This window comes from Callithrix jacchus, chromosome 5 (genome assembly GCF_049354715.1).
Source record: "Callithrix jacchus isolate 240 chromosome 5, calJac240_pri, whole genome shotgun sequence".
NCBI lineage: Eukaryota > Metazoa > Chordata > Mammalia > Primates > Cebidae > Callithrix > Callithrix jacchus.
The window spans coordinates 17,135,825-17,149,732 of record NC_133506.1 but is presented as its reverse complement, the minus strand read 5'-3'; the positions used below and the strand labels follow the sequence as shown (position 1 = coordinate 17,149,732).

At 35.0% G+C, this 13,908-nt stretch overlaps 1 long non-coding RNA gene across 2 annotated transcripts in view; it reads left to right on the top strand.

The window, feature by feature from the left end:
• Window positions 1-13,908, top strand: part of LOC118154047 (uncharacterized) — a 47,040-nt gene continuing 33,132 nt past the window's right edge. For both annotated transcript variants that reach the window (XR_004743972.3, XR_013536336.1), the window contains exon 1: window positions 1-135. This is a non-coding gene — a long non-coding RNA (uncharacterized LOC118154047). The remainder of the gene's footprint in view (window positions 136-13,908) is intronic.

The window sequence follows — 13,908 nt, the reverse complement described above, 5'->3', positions numbered from 1 at the left end:
GTCTCTCTCTCTCTCTCTCTCTCAGAACATTCACTCTGGTCTGGGGGAAGCCAGCTGTCATGCCGTAAAGACACTCAGGCAGTCCTACGAAGAGGCTCATGTGGTGAGAAACTGAGGCCTCCAGCCTACAGCCATGTGAGTAGGCCATTAAGGAAGCAGATCCTCCAGGTGCCTACAGCCCTGACTGACATCCTGACTGACATCCTGACTACCACCTTAAATGATACCCTGCGCCAGAGCCACTACTTCCAAATTCTTGACCCCCAGAAATTGTGAAATAATATTTGTTGTTTTAAACCACTAAGTTTTGGGAGTAATTTGTTATATAGCAGAAGATAATTAATACATCCACTTCCTAAAATAATGGTAAGGAATTAAGGATACAGCATGGAAAGAACTTTGCTATTATTTTTGTTATCTGATCCAGTTTATGTTGAAGAGCCTTCAATACTTTCTTCTTTTAATCTCTCTATCTTGACATTTGTCTGAATCATTTATTTGTTTGTTTGTTTTTTAAAGATGGGGACTTGCTATCTTGCCCAGGTTGGAGTGCAGTGGTTATTCACAGGTAGGATCCCGCTACTGATCAGCACAGGAGTTTTCACTTGCTCCATATCCCACCTGGGAGGTCACCATACTGATGGCAAACTTACTGCGGACAACTGATCGGCATAGTGCCGTACACCCAGAACCCCTTGGCTCCGGTGATCCTCTTACCTCAGCCTCTTGAGTAGCTGGGACTACAGGCCCACACCACTGCATCTGGCTAGTTTGTTTTTGTTAGTGTTTTGTCTCTAGGATTTTCCTCAGTTGATTACAAGAAGGCTAGCTTCTCTTTGTGAATCTGCAAATATCCGTATTTTAACCTTTATTTTACCATGTATCGTTTATAGGTAAATGATAGCTGTGTATTGAATTTCTGGTATTTTTTTTTCTTCAGTACTCTACAAATGTTATTCTACTGCCTTTCAGCTTCTTTTATTTTCTCCTAGTGAATGATTATTCTGCTTTTATCTAGCAGGTGATAAATCTGCCAACAGATAGCTTTTCCTTTTTGTTTTATGTGTAAGTTATTTCTTCCTTAAACTTCGTAATCTTTTCGCATTTATTCTTTAGATTTTAGAATATAACCAGGATGTGTTTAGGTTGATATCTTTGCTTACCAGTTCTGCCTGGAAATCAGGAACCTCTTCCAATATTCAGACCTGTGTTTTCAGCTCTGAATAATTATTGTATCATGTGTTTGATGATTGCCCTTGGTCACACTGGATCTTAATTAAAATGCCCATTCTGATTCAAAGTATCTGGAAGACAAGTATTTGTCAACTAAGGGAAAGGTGGCCATGTTCATTGGTTTTACTGAGACAATCTGGTTTACACCTTCATGCTTTATACTAAGAAAACACTGCAATCGTCTTCTGGTCACAAAGTGACAAACTTCAGGACAAAAGCCAACCAGCTAAAACTAGCAGAGCAAATTTCAAGAACTTGGGGCTTTAATTAACTTGAATTAATTTGGACTTGCCCTACTTTTAACTTCATACTGAATGAGAATATAATTCCCCATATTTTCAAGCCATTTTTGAGATGAGTCTCTTAAGGCCCAAAGCATCCTAATTTATACAATATCCTTTTGGTACCTAACTAAATATTTACCAACATTTGGCATATTTGTTTAATAAATCTTCTGGTGTCTGCCTCTTGTATGCAATGTAATATGGTCTGAATATCCATTCAGAAATTATAGTTGATTTGCAAAAATAAGTATTATATAGCCTATATTAATTGATAGTTACTTCTTCCCAACCTTCTTTTACTCCTCTATATATATGCACAGTAAACCTACATCATTATGTTGATTAAACAAAATAGCAGTGACATCAGGAAGTTACTGCTCATTGTACATTTATTTCAATTACGGAAAAAGCCAAAACTTTACTTCCGTATTTACTTCTCTAGAAAAGCAGGTGAAATAACCTAGTGTCATTCTAAAATGATTTGTACACTATGAAAAGCAGAATCTAGGGCTATACCTAAAATATATAAATGAAATTATTCTAGAAGTTAAATCTTCATGAAAAAACAAATAAGCTGATTAAATATTTTGATTGAATGCAGCCTCAGCTAGCACCTTGTTTCATGGCTGCAATAATTAAGTATAATAAATGTTTAAATCAGTAATTGAATTTGTTAAAAGAACATGTTCAGCTCCGTGAAGACTTTCTAATAAATAGAATTCAAGTACCATATTTTCATGCTTCATGACACTTGCTTCATCTTAGTTTAATGATTGCCATTTCTTGCACTATAGCAAGATTTTGTTTTTATTTTGTTTCATGCAGCTCAAACAAATATATTCAAAGTCATAGGCTACACCTCTGTATAACCATATTCCAGGCGTTGGTTTATACGTTTGTTTATTTTTTCACTAGTAAAGATAGGTCAAATGTTACCAAATTAGTAAGCAACTAAACTTGAGATGAGAAATACTCTGGAGACACAATCTAATTAGTTTTGCGCACTTTTAGTCAGTTTTCCCATCACCCTGTCCAGCTTTTCAGTAGCATGGCCTTCATTTCACATGACCATGCAGTAAAGGGATGACTGCACTTAGAATTTTGTTTATTTTCCTGTGCTAACATCTTAGAAGTTTAAGATAACTGATGTTCAAAACAGCGTAGATTTCCTTTTATAAACAAGTTGGAAAGGAAACTGTTTTTGTGTTTTTATCCTCAAGCATTTTAATTAATTTAAAACGTCTTCCAATCTTTTAGGCAAACCATTTAGAAAAATAGTACAAATAATACATTCATATTCTGTTAAGCTGTGATCATATTTTTCTCTCATGAATTACTTTTGAAATTATCCTTATGCACCTGGTGATACTGAAAGATGAGCCCAATAGTATAATATAATAGGGCAATATAAACTTCTGTTTCCATTAGTTGCATCAATTCAAATTGCATCTGGAAAATATCTAAGCATGATATAGAGCCAAGACAGCAGATGAAGGTGATGGCAGACAATAATATTTAGATCTTTGTCTTCATTGCATCAATTAACTTTCATTGGCATCACAGTAATTCACTAACATTCATTTCTTACAGGCAGTTATGAATCCTTGAACAATTTTAAACATCATCTCATAGGCAAAAGGATATTTATTAATTGGCTTAGATTAACAAATCTTTATTAAACACCTAGTGTGTGCCAGGTACTGTTCTAGACACTGAGGTTATAGCAGTTAACAAAATAAATACACTCTCCAGTGTCATGGAGTTCACATACTGGAAGGGGAGAGAGATACATACAGACAGAAATGCATATATAATAATTCACAAATTGATAAGTGTTATGAAGAAAAATAAACCATGGTAAGGGTGACATAGAGCGCTGGATGGAGGTTTTAGTTCATATAGGCAGGCCAGAGAAGACATCTTGGAGAAGTGCTATTTGAGAAGAAGAGGCTCAGTGGATTCTGAGGGGAGAATAAGTTCGAGATTCTGAGTCATTTGTGTCCTTGGCAGACAGATCAATAAAGAGGAAGCAGATGCTGTGACTAGAACTCAGTGTGCATGTTGGGCAATGGTAGGAGGCTATGGTAGTAAGACAGTGCCGCCTCCTATATAGTCTTGAAGACCATAGGAAAGACCACCACATCTCCTCTCCAGCGGTAGGTCATCGGAGGAGTTAGAGCAGAGGAATAGTGGCATTCTATTTAGGATTTAAAAGGATTTCTCTAGCTGATCTCTGGAACATAGGTTTGTAAGGCAGTACAGTGAATGAAAGGAGTGAAGGTAGGAGCTTGCAAACATCCAGGTAAGAGTTTATAACAGACCGTGATGGTGTGGCAGATGCATTTCATGTGATGGGCTCAATTAATGACTTCCATGTTTCACCTTTCTCTCTCTTGGAACTGGCTTGCCTGCTGGAAGGTGAGGAAATAGAGCCTGACATCCCAGCTGAGGCCATCCTAGATCAGCCAACTGGCAGCTCCTAGTGTGTAAATGAACCTCAGCCAAGAGCAGAAGACCTGCCCAGCTGAGCTCAGCCAAGATCAGCAAAACCTCTCAGCTTATAAACGTATAAACTTACCAGTTTAGATGTGATTGTGACACAGAATCATTGTATCATTGTATGCATTGTAAGTATTATATATTATACATGGCAATCATAGATACATTGAAAAGTGAGTCATTTCTGAGTATATATTGAAGTTAGAGCAAATTGTGTGAGGTAGAGAAGCCACATACTCCAAATTTCTGGTCTGTGAGATTGGAAGAATGAATATGGATGACGGAGGTGGATATTGAATCCAAAATAAATTTTTCATTTTGTGAAATTTCGTTTTGTGTTGAATATCTTGTGATTCACTGAAATGAAAATAATAAAATAAAATTTGTCCCAAATGCTTAAAATTTTATAATATCATGCTGTTCTTTATGAAAAAAAATATGGCTAGGCATGCTGGCTCATGCCTATAATCCCAACACTTTGGGAGGCAGAGGTGGGAGGATCACTTGAGGTCAGGAGTTTGAGACCAGCCTGGCCAACATGGTGAAACTCTGTCTTTTAAAAAAAACTATCAAACATCAACATGGATTTGGCTAGAGATGCAAGAGAAATAAAAACTCAGTTAAAAACCTGCTTCTCTTAAGACACTCTGCTACAGGAAAAGTATCAAAGTATACAGCCTCATTATTTTTTGAATAATGTTATTAAGTATTTCTCCACTAATTGTGGAACTGGACCTTTCTAGGTGCTGGCCCTTTACCTGACCAGTGTGTTTTCCCCCTGCTGCTGTGGGTGCTACTGCTAGTGGCTCACAGCTGTTCACTCTCCCGGGAAATGCCCTTGGCTAGTGGGGCCCACCTACAAGGAGATGCCTGGGAAGTTACAACCCACTCACCCATCAAATAAGTAGTGCAGAGACACAAAAGGCCAGCCCCTTGCCTCTTGGTGGGACAACTCAATTTTGTCTACAATGCACACAGAAGTCAGCATTGTCATTTCCTCCTAATTAATAAATATTTGATACTAGCTTTTCACTGCACAGAAATTAAAACCCTATAGTATCTCATTGTTTTATCCAAAAACATTTAAGTCCTGTGTTTAGTATCCTTGATTCTTGCTCTGTTTTCTGTAACTATGCTGCTTCAAGTCACTTCTTGTTGAAGAGCTAGCAGAGTTATGGGACAGAATTTGGCAGTGCTGTGTGGAATGTCGCTTGAGTTGAGTTTGTCAATAGAACAGCACTTCACCATTCACACCTAGAGCTGCTCTGGTAATCGGGCAAAGGTCCGATTCCAGTTGGATCCCTATCTCTGCTCAGACCCCTTCCCCTTTCCTCTCCAGTTTTCCTCAGTCTCTTATCAGTTTCCTCTGAGACCACTTCTTCAACAAATCACCAAACAAGAAAGAATCCCTGCCTCGTGCTCTACTTCTAGGAAGCCTGAAGTAAGACAAAGCTTTATTAAAATTGCAGAGTACATCTAGGTTAGTGATGCCATAGGAAGATGAATATTGTTAAATGCCTCCAGTTTGGTGGCTTTTTACAAAAACGTTCACAACGTCTTGAAAGGTATCGATCACATTAGCAGTCTTTTATGCCAATGTAGTAATTTACACACTGATTCTTATGAAACTGTTAGTGTGAAATTTGGGGGGAAGATGAGTATTAAATTATATAGAACAGGGTTAATCTGGCTGGAGAGGAGAGTCTTACATGTAACTAAATCCCATATGCATTAAATTTAAGGAATAATGCATTGTTTCCTAAAACTGCCTTGCAAGTTAAGAGAATATATTGTCATGACTATAAATGCTGTATTGAATTTGATCTGTTTCTGTAACTATGTATAAAAAAAGAGACCTCCCAGCCTTTGTTCAGAACCATACTTTATATTGCTTGTGACTGACTCTGTAACTGTTCATAAAATGATATAGTATGTTTGGAGATGATGAAAATTTAATATTATCTAACATAAAACCAAAAGAGAGAGATGTTGAAGAAATGTAGTCCAATTTTTTATTATTCAGTTGAAGAAATTGTAAGTTACAAATATTAAGTGGTTTGTCCAAAATCAGAAAGGTAATTGGTGTCAGATCTGGAATCAGAAAGTAGAACAGCATTTAGGAAACACGTTCATTATAAGGTTTAACTGTTTAATTGTTGCTATTATTGAAAAAAGAATTAAAAAATGCATTGAAATGAAATGTAGAATTGACAATACTAAAATAATTGTTTCAAATGACTCACTTATCTACATAATTCAGACAAAAATCAGCATTGTAGTTTCCTCCTAATTAAATAGATATTTAATACTAGTTTTTCATTGCATGAAAATTAAAACAGAAAACACTTTAGAATCTTACTGCTTCCTCTTATTTAAAAACATTTAATTCATTGCATTAAGTAGTATCCTTGGCTCCTATGCTATTTTCTGTGAGTAACTATGCTGCCTCAAGGTATTTCTTGTTGGAGAGCTAGTGGAGTTATGACAGAATTTGCCAGTGCTGTGTGGAATGTCACATGAGTTCAGTTTATCAAGAGCAGCAATTTGCAAACTTAATGTTCATAAATATCATCTGGAAGTCTTGTTAAAAGGCAAGTTTTAAAGTGCATGGCCACAAAAATGAAATTAAGAAAATTTCAGAATATTATTAATTATGAAAATTATATAATTAAGAAGAATAAATATTTGGAAAAAAGTCTAACAAAAGAAGTGCAAGACTTGTAACTGAAAACTACAAATCATTGTTGACAGAAATTGAAGAAGACCAAATAAATGGTAAGCTATCCCATATGCATGGACCAGAAGATGATGTTAACATGGTAGTACTCCAAAAATTGGACTACGGATTCAACACAATCCTTATCAAAATCCTAGCTGTCTTTCTTGAATAAGTTGACATAGCTGATCATAAAATCCGTATCAAAATGGAAAGGATGCAGTAAGAAGAGCTGAGTCAAAGTGAAGTTGGAGAACTAGCACTTCAGAGTTCAAAATTTACTACAAAGCTACAGTAAACAAAACAGTGTGATACTGGCATAAGGACAGAGATATAGGTCAATGGAATCTAATGAGAGTACAGAAATAAACCAATACACTTATGATCAATTGAATTTTAACAAGATTGCAAGACCATTTAATGGGGAAAAGAATAGTTTTTTCAGTAAATGACCCCAGGACAACTGGATATCTACATGCAAATTAATAAAGTGAGACCTCTACCTCACATCTTACACAAAAAAAATTAACTCAAAATGGACCAAAGACCTAAATAGAAAAAGTAAAAATATAAAATTCTTAGCCAAAAACATAGCAGTAAGTCTTTGTCACTTTGGATTAGGCATAATACCTCTTAAATACATGTACCGAAGTACAAGTAATGAAAGAGCAAATATAAAAACAGGGCATCATTAAAAAAAAACTTTTGTGTTATAAAGAATGATATCAAGAAGTAAACATCCACAGAGTGGGAGAAAACATTTGCAAATCATATAACTGATAAAGTTATAGTATCCAAAATATTTAAAGTGACTCATCAATAAAAGACAAGTGACTCAATTAAAAAATAAACAAAAGATTTGAATAGACACTTCTCCAAAGAAATATATAAAAATCACCAACAACACATGAAAAAAATCTCAACATTATTAGTCATAAGGGAAATGCAAGTCAGAATGACATTGAAATACTATTTCATACTCATGAGGGTGGCTATAATCAAAAACATGGACAATACCAGGTGCTGGTGAGGATGTGGAAAAGTTGAAACACTTAGACATCACTGATGGGAATGTATAATAATACAACCATTTTGGAAAACGGTATTGCAGTTTCACAAAAATTTAAACAGAGACCTATCATATTCTCTAACGTTACCATTCAAGGCATATATATATATATATATATGTATCCAGGGAAATTGAAAACATATGTTCATACAAAAACTTCTATATGAGTGTTCATAGCAGCATTATTCATGATAGCAAAAAAGGGAAACAACCCAAATGCCCATCAATGAATGAATGAACAAACAAAATGTGGTATATCCATAAAACAGAATATTAGCTATAAAAAGGATTAAAGTACTGATACATGCCACAACATGAGTAAATCATAGAAATATTATTTTAAGCGATAAAAGCCAAATATTATATTTCATCTATATACAATTACATGAATGTATACAAAATGTTCAGAATAGACAAAGCCACAGAGACACAAATCCTTGGTGGTTGTCTAAGGATTAGGAAAGGAGCAAACAAATAATGACTGCTAATGGGTCCAGGATTTATTGTTTGAAGTGATGAAAATATTCTGGAATTAGGCAGTAGTGATGACCATACAATATAGTGAATATACAAGAAACTCCACTTCAAATACAGCCACGTGTCGCATAACCAAGTTTTGTTCAATGACAGACCATACACACAATGGTGTCCCAGATGATTAAATGGAGCTGAAAATTCCTATCACCTGGTGACATCTTGACAATCCTGACCCTGTGTAGTACTAGACTAACGTGTATATTTGTGCCTTAGTTTTTAACAAAAGAGTTTATAAAGCAAAAAATAAATAATTTTAAAAATAGAAGAAAGCTTATAGAATAAAGGTATAAAGAAAATATTTTTGTATAATGTATTTGTGTTTTAAGCCAAGTATTACTACAACAGAGTCAAAAAGTTAAACAAAATTCAAAAGGTGTAAAGGTTACACTAAGTTAAGGTTAATTTATTATTAAAGAAACAAAAATAATATTTTTATAAGTTTAGTGTACCCTTAATGTACAGTGTTTCTAAAGCCTACAGCAGTATACATACAGGAATGTCATAGGCCTTCACATTCACTCGCCACTCACTTGTTGACTCACCTAGATAAACTACCAGTCCTGCAGACTTCATTCATAGTAAGCACCCTTTATAAGTGTACCATGTTCTGTTTTTTATACCATCTTTTTAATGTACCTTTTCTATATTTAGATTCACTAATACTTACCATTGGGTTATAATTGCCTCTATTATACAGTATAGAATATAGTAACATGTTGTACAAGTTTGTATCCTAAGGACAATAGGCTATACCTCACAGCCTAGGTATATAGGTTATGCCATCAGGTTTGTGTGAGTACACTCTGTGATATTTGCACCTACAAAATCACCTAAGATGCATTTCTCAGAATGTATCTGATATGGTTCAGCTGTGTCCTCACCGAAAATCTCATGTTGAATTGTAATGATCCCCACATGTCAAGGGCAGGACCAGGTAAAGATAATTGAATTATGGGGTGGTTTCCCCTATTCTGTTATTGTGATAGGGAGTGAATTCTCATGAGATCTGATGGTTTTGTAAGAGGCTTCCCCTTTCTCTCGGCTCTCATTCTTGCTCCTGCCACCATGTGAGGAAGGGCATGTTTGCTTCCCCTTCCGGCAGTATTGTTAGTTTCCTGAGGCTTCCCCAGCCATGCAGAACTGTAAGTCAATTAAATGTCTTTCTTTATAAATACTCAATCTTGGATATGTCTTTATTAGCAGTGTGAGAATGGACTAACAGTATGATTGTTGGTAAGTTATGCATGACTGTAGGTAAATCTTACAGAATATGAATTACCTTATATTTCAATTTTTAAAAATACATGTCTAGAGTGAGGCCTCAGGATTCTTGGTTTTCTGAAAGCTCTAAAATGATGTTGATGCTTGGGATTAAAAAGGGCTTGGAGAACTCATTAGGTCTGGTGAGGGATATATCACTCTATTTCTGAATGTAGTATTAGTGATATGTAATTTTTCTGGAAAGGGAAGTTTCTTTTATATCTCCATTGTTAAAATGGTGACTCAACAACAGATCTTGGGTCAATGTGTGATGTATGTATCCTGCAATGTGACATAGACCTGGCGTCATTAAGCTGACATCTGACCCATGAGGATCAAAGTGGGCTCTAGTGGGGAGAGAACATCAGATATATAGAACATCTGGGAAACTAAACAGTAGGTTGAAAACTGTGTCAAGCAGGGCCCTACCATGAAAGCAGACACCATTCTAAGGTATTTAACACAGATGAAACTTTACTGGGAAATGGTCATACAGGTGATGGAGGAAGTGAGTTGCCGAATAGAATGGTGAGACACCCTAGAGTTTACATATAGTAGGAAATTACTAATAGTCCTTAATGGAAATCAAAGGAAGTCAGGGCCAGGTTATACCTAAGAAATTGAAGCCACAGTAAGTCTGTCTGGCAGGAAGTGGAGACACAGAAGAACACAGCTAGAGCAACCACACAGAAAGAGGAAGAGCCTCCCACTGGATAGTGGGTGAAGCTCTTTGGGAACAGCTATCTCATGAGCCTGGGAAACAGCCTATGGGTATCCACCCTCCGAAATCCATGAACCACAGCAAGGAAAGAATAATGGTTTAGAGAGCAAATAGGCAAAAACTGGCATAAGACCCTTAAGGGAAGTGTGCATTTGTAATTTACCATCATAAATGCCAAGAAATAACAAAATGGAAAGGGCTAGCTTGAAAAGCTATCAGCCTTCATGCTTCCCAACTTTGGTTGCACGTTAGATCCAGGTTTTGAAAGTTCCCTGCCCAGGCAGCACCCCAGACCAATTACATTAGAATCTCTGGGGATGGAATCCAAACTTTAGTATTTATTAGAGCTACCCATAAGATTCCAACATCCAGCCAAGGTTAAGAACCACCACTTTAGAAAAAGAGATTGTGCATATAATATTTTATGTGACTCACTACCAGGAATTACAGTAATAGAGGTCATCATTTTTCTATTAGCCTTGTATTTCAGTAGCAAAATGACTACAGCAAGAGTAAAAAGGAAGGAAATAAGGATAGATAAGGAATCTTTGCAAATTAAATGAATTTTATGGTGAATATAATATTTTAGAGAGACCTGTGTAAAAGGTAAGCAAAATATTGAGGCAGCAGTCTTTAGCAGAGGAGCAATTCAAGGGGAGAGTCTGATTAGGAGGATGGTAAGGATCAGTGTAAGCTCATGAAAACAGGAGAAGTTAAGGTACTATATTCAAGAGAAATTAGACAAATCAGCCAGACACTGTAGAGAGAGCCACAAAAGAAGAAAAAGGACAGAATTGGGGAAAGAATTGCATTCTTTTGACCATAAAAGTGAGAGGATCCAAACACATCATAGAAAAACTACAAGTAGAGTTGCAGTCAGTAGGCACGTGCACGTGCTAGTTCTGGTTGCTCAGGCAACAGAAGCCCTTTCCTCATGTTAATGACAGTATCATGAGGAAAACCACATGCAGATGCAGTACAGAATAATTAAAGGTGAAGTCACACCTGGTCCAGAGAGCTTCTTCCTTTGGGGAATGCTAAGCAGGAATTTGGGTGAGATTTATGTGAGAGGTTGTGAAGCTGTGAAGCGGATAAACTTGATTTTTGTGTGAAAGCAGAAAGCTGAACCTTCTGTAGAGTGCCTGACCATGGGGTATGAACAATGTGTCTAATTCTCCATATTGTTTCTTGATGCACTGTGTAAGTTCACCTGGGGATGGGGAAATCCAGACAGCTGGGGCTTGGTTGGCTTTTTACTCAGGAAGCAGAAACATACTGATTTTAGAGGCAAGAGGAAAAACTACAATCTGCGAAGATCACCCTGCCCTTCTTAAAATACGTAATTTTTTAAAAAACCCAGTTGTCCTGCTTCCCAAATTATGGAAAAATTCTAATTTTGTGTTTAGCATTTGAACATTTAAAAATATTGTTAATATTGTGAAAGGATTATCTCCATATATTATCTTTGATATTTGAAAACACTTTCTAGTATTTTTTCATATGTTAAAAAATAAATTAAATGAGATAATATTTTACTTTTTAAGCAGTTTCTTTGTCAGTGATTGAAGGAGAAGAAAAAATGCTTAATATTTAGAGCATGTTTCACAACTTGAATGTGCTTAAGAATCACCTGGAGATCTTATTAAATTCCAAATTCTGCTACTTTGAGGTGGGAACCTGCCATTCTGCATTTCTAATAGCTCCCAGATAATGCTGTTGCTGCTGGTCCAAGGACCTCACTTTGAGTAGCAACATTTTAATTGATGATAATAGTTACCAGATCTATAAATGGTAATTTGGTAGTTAAATATTGATCAAACATAATATTTTTGTTTCATCAACTCTTTTCATTTGTGGAAACAACTTTTGTCAGATTTATTTTCCTTTGATAAATTATACAAGTAATACATTGTTATTTGAAAAATTTAGAACTTATAGAAATATATAGAGTAAAAGTCCATTTTCATTTTTCATTGAAACCTTTTCTCTTCTCTAAAATAAAAGTCCATATTCATTCTTCATTGAAACCTTTTTTCTTTTCTAATTTCTCTTCTCTGTGGATAATATTTTGGTATGATAAGAATGTATATATGTGTGTATACATATACACACACACATACAAATAGATGAGAGTACTCTATGTATTCTCTCATAGAGAGTACTCAAAGTATTCTCTGTGAATACTTTGGTATTCATAGAGAACTTTTACAATGCATTTAGAAGTAGATTCACACACATGTGCACACATCTATGCATATAAAATAGAAAAGAGGATCACATTATATGTAATTTTTTACATGTGCTTTTAAAAAATTTAATAACCTCAAATTGATATTTTTTCCATGTCAATATTTATTTAATTTTGTGACTGCATACTATTCCATCCTATTGATTTAGGTTATTTCCACTGGTCACTTTTAGAAATAAAAATCGTTTTTACATGTACTTTTACACATATGTGAGTATTTCAGTAGGCTAATGGTTATGTTAAAGTTGATTTTTAATTTGACTGGTAATGCCAAATTAATTTTCAACATAGTGGAGTAGAAAGCTATTTTCCTTCTTCCTCATTAAACATTAAATATCAGAGCGCTTTTAAATTTTTTGTAAACTTTAGAAATGTTTGTTGTTATTTCTAAATTGCATTTCCATGATTGTGAGCTGGAACATTTTTCCATAAATGTACTTGCTTTTTTTTATTCTTTTGAAAATTGCTTATAGACAATATTTCCATTTTTATTTCTATAGAGTTGTTTATTTTTCATGTTGATTGATGGGAACTCTTTGTATGTGATGGATGTCAACCCTTTGTCCAATACATGTATTCACACATACATATTTTTGCCAGAGGCAGTGTAGCCTGCTCATAAGTGAGTGGAGAGCATTGGCTCTGGGTTTGCATCTTGGTTTCACCATTTTGCAGCTATGTGACCTTTGACAGGCTATTTAACTTCCCTGTAGTTCTGTTTCCTCAACTGTGTAAAGTGTACATGGAATAACAATGGTATGTACCACATATTTAAGCACCATTTATTTATTCCTTTCCTACTCATATAAGTGCTATCTGTATTACAATATTTCTGGCTGTTCTTACGCATTTACTCTTAGAGGCAACATTTTGAATCACTAGAATAGCTTCATTTAAAATTACCCTTAGAGTTTGAACAGGAATAATGCTGAAAAGGTAGATTAATTTAAGAAAAAAATTTAACACTTATCAATTTGAGGCTGCCCATTTCAAGCCATGTTACTCACTTTCTTATGTTTAGGTTTATTTTTCTGACCTTAAATGTGACTTTTTAATAACTAAGATTTTATGGGGAAACAGATATTATGCTTTTGTTGTATTTTGAATGAAATCTTTTTACTGATGTCTCGTCATTATATTGAAAAGTCTATGTTTTTTGTATATGTTATTTCTAGACACTTTGCAAATCTCTTCTATTTATTGAATGTGTTTTTATTTCATTATTTTCAATTTTAATGTGAAAGGATTGAATTTTTTTTTAGTATTTATCAATGTTTTGGTATCTTTTTTATAGGACCCTCAGGTGTATTTTGAATAATGAGAATTTTGTGACATTATTGC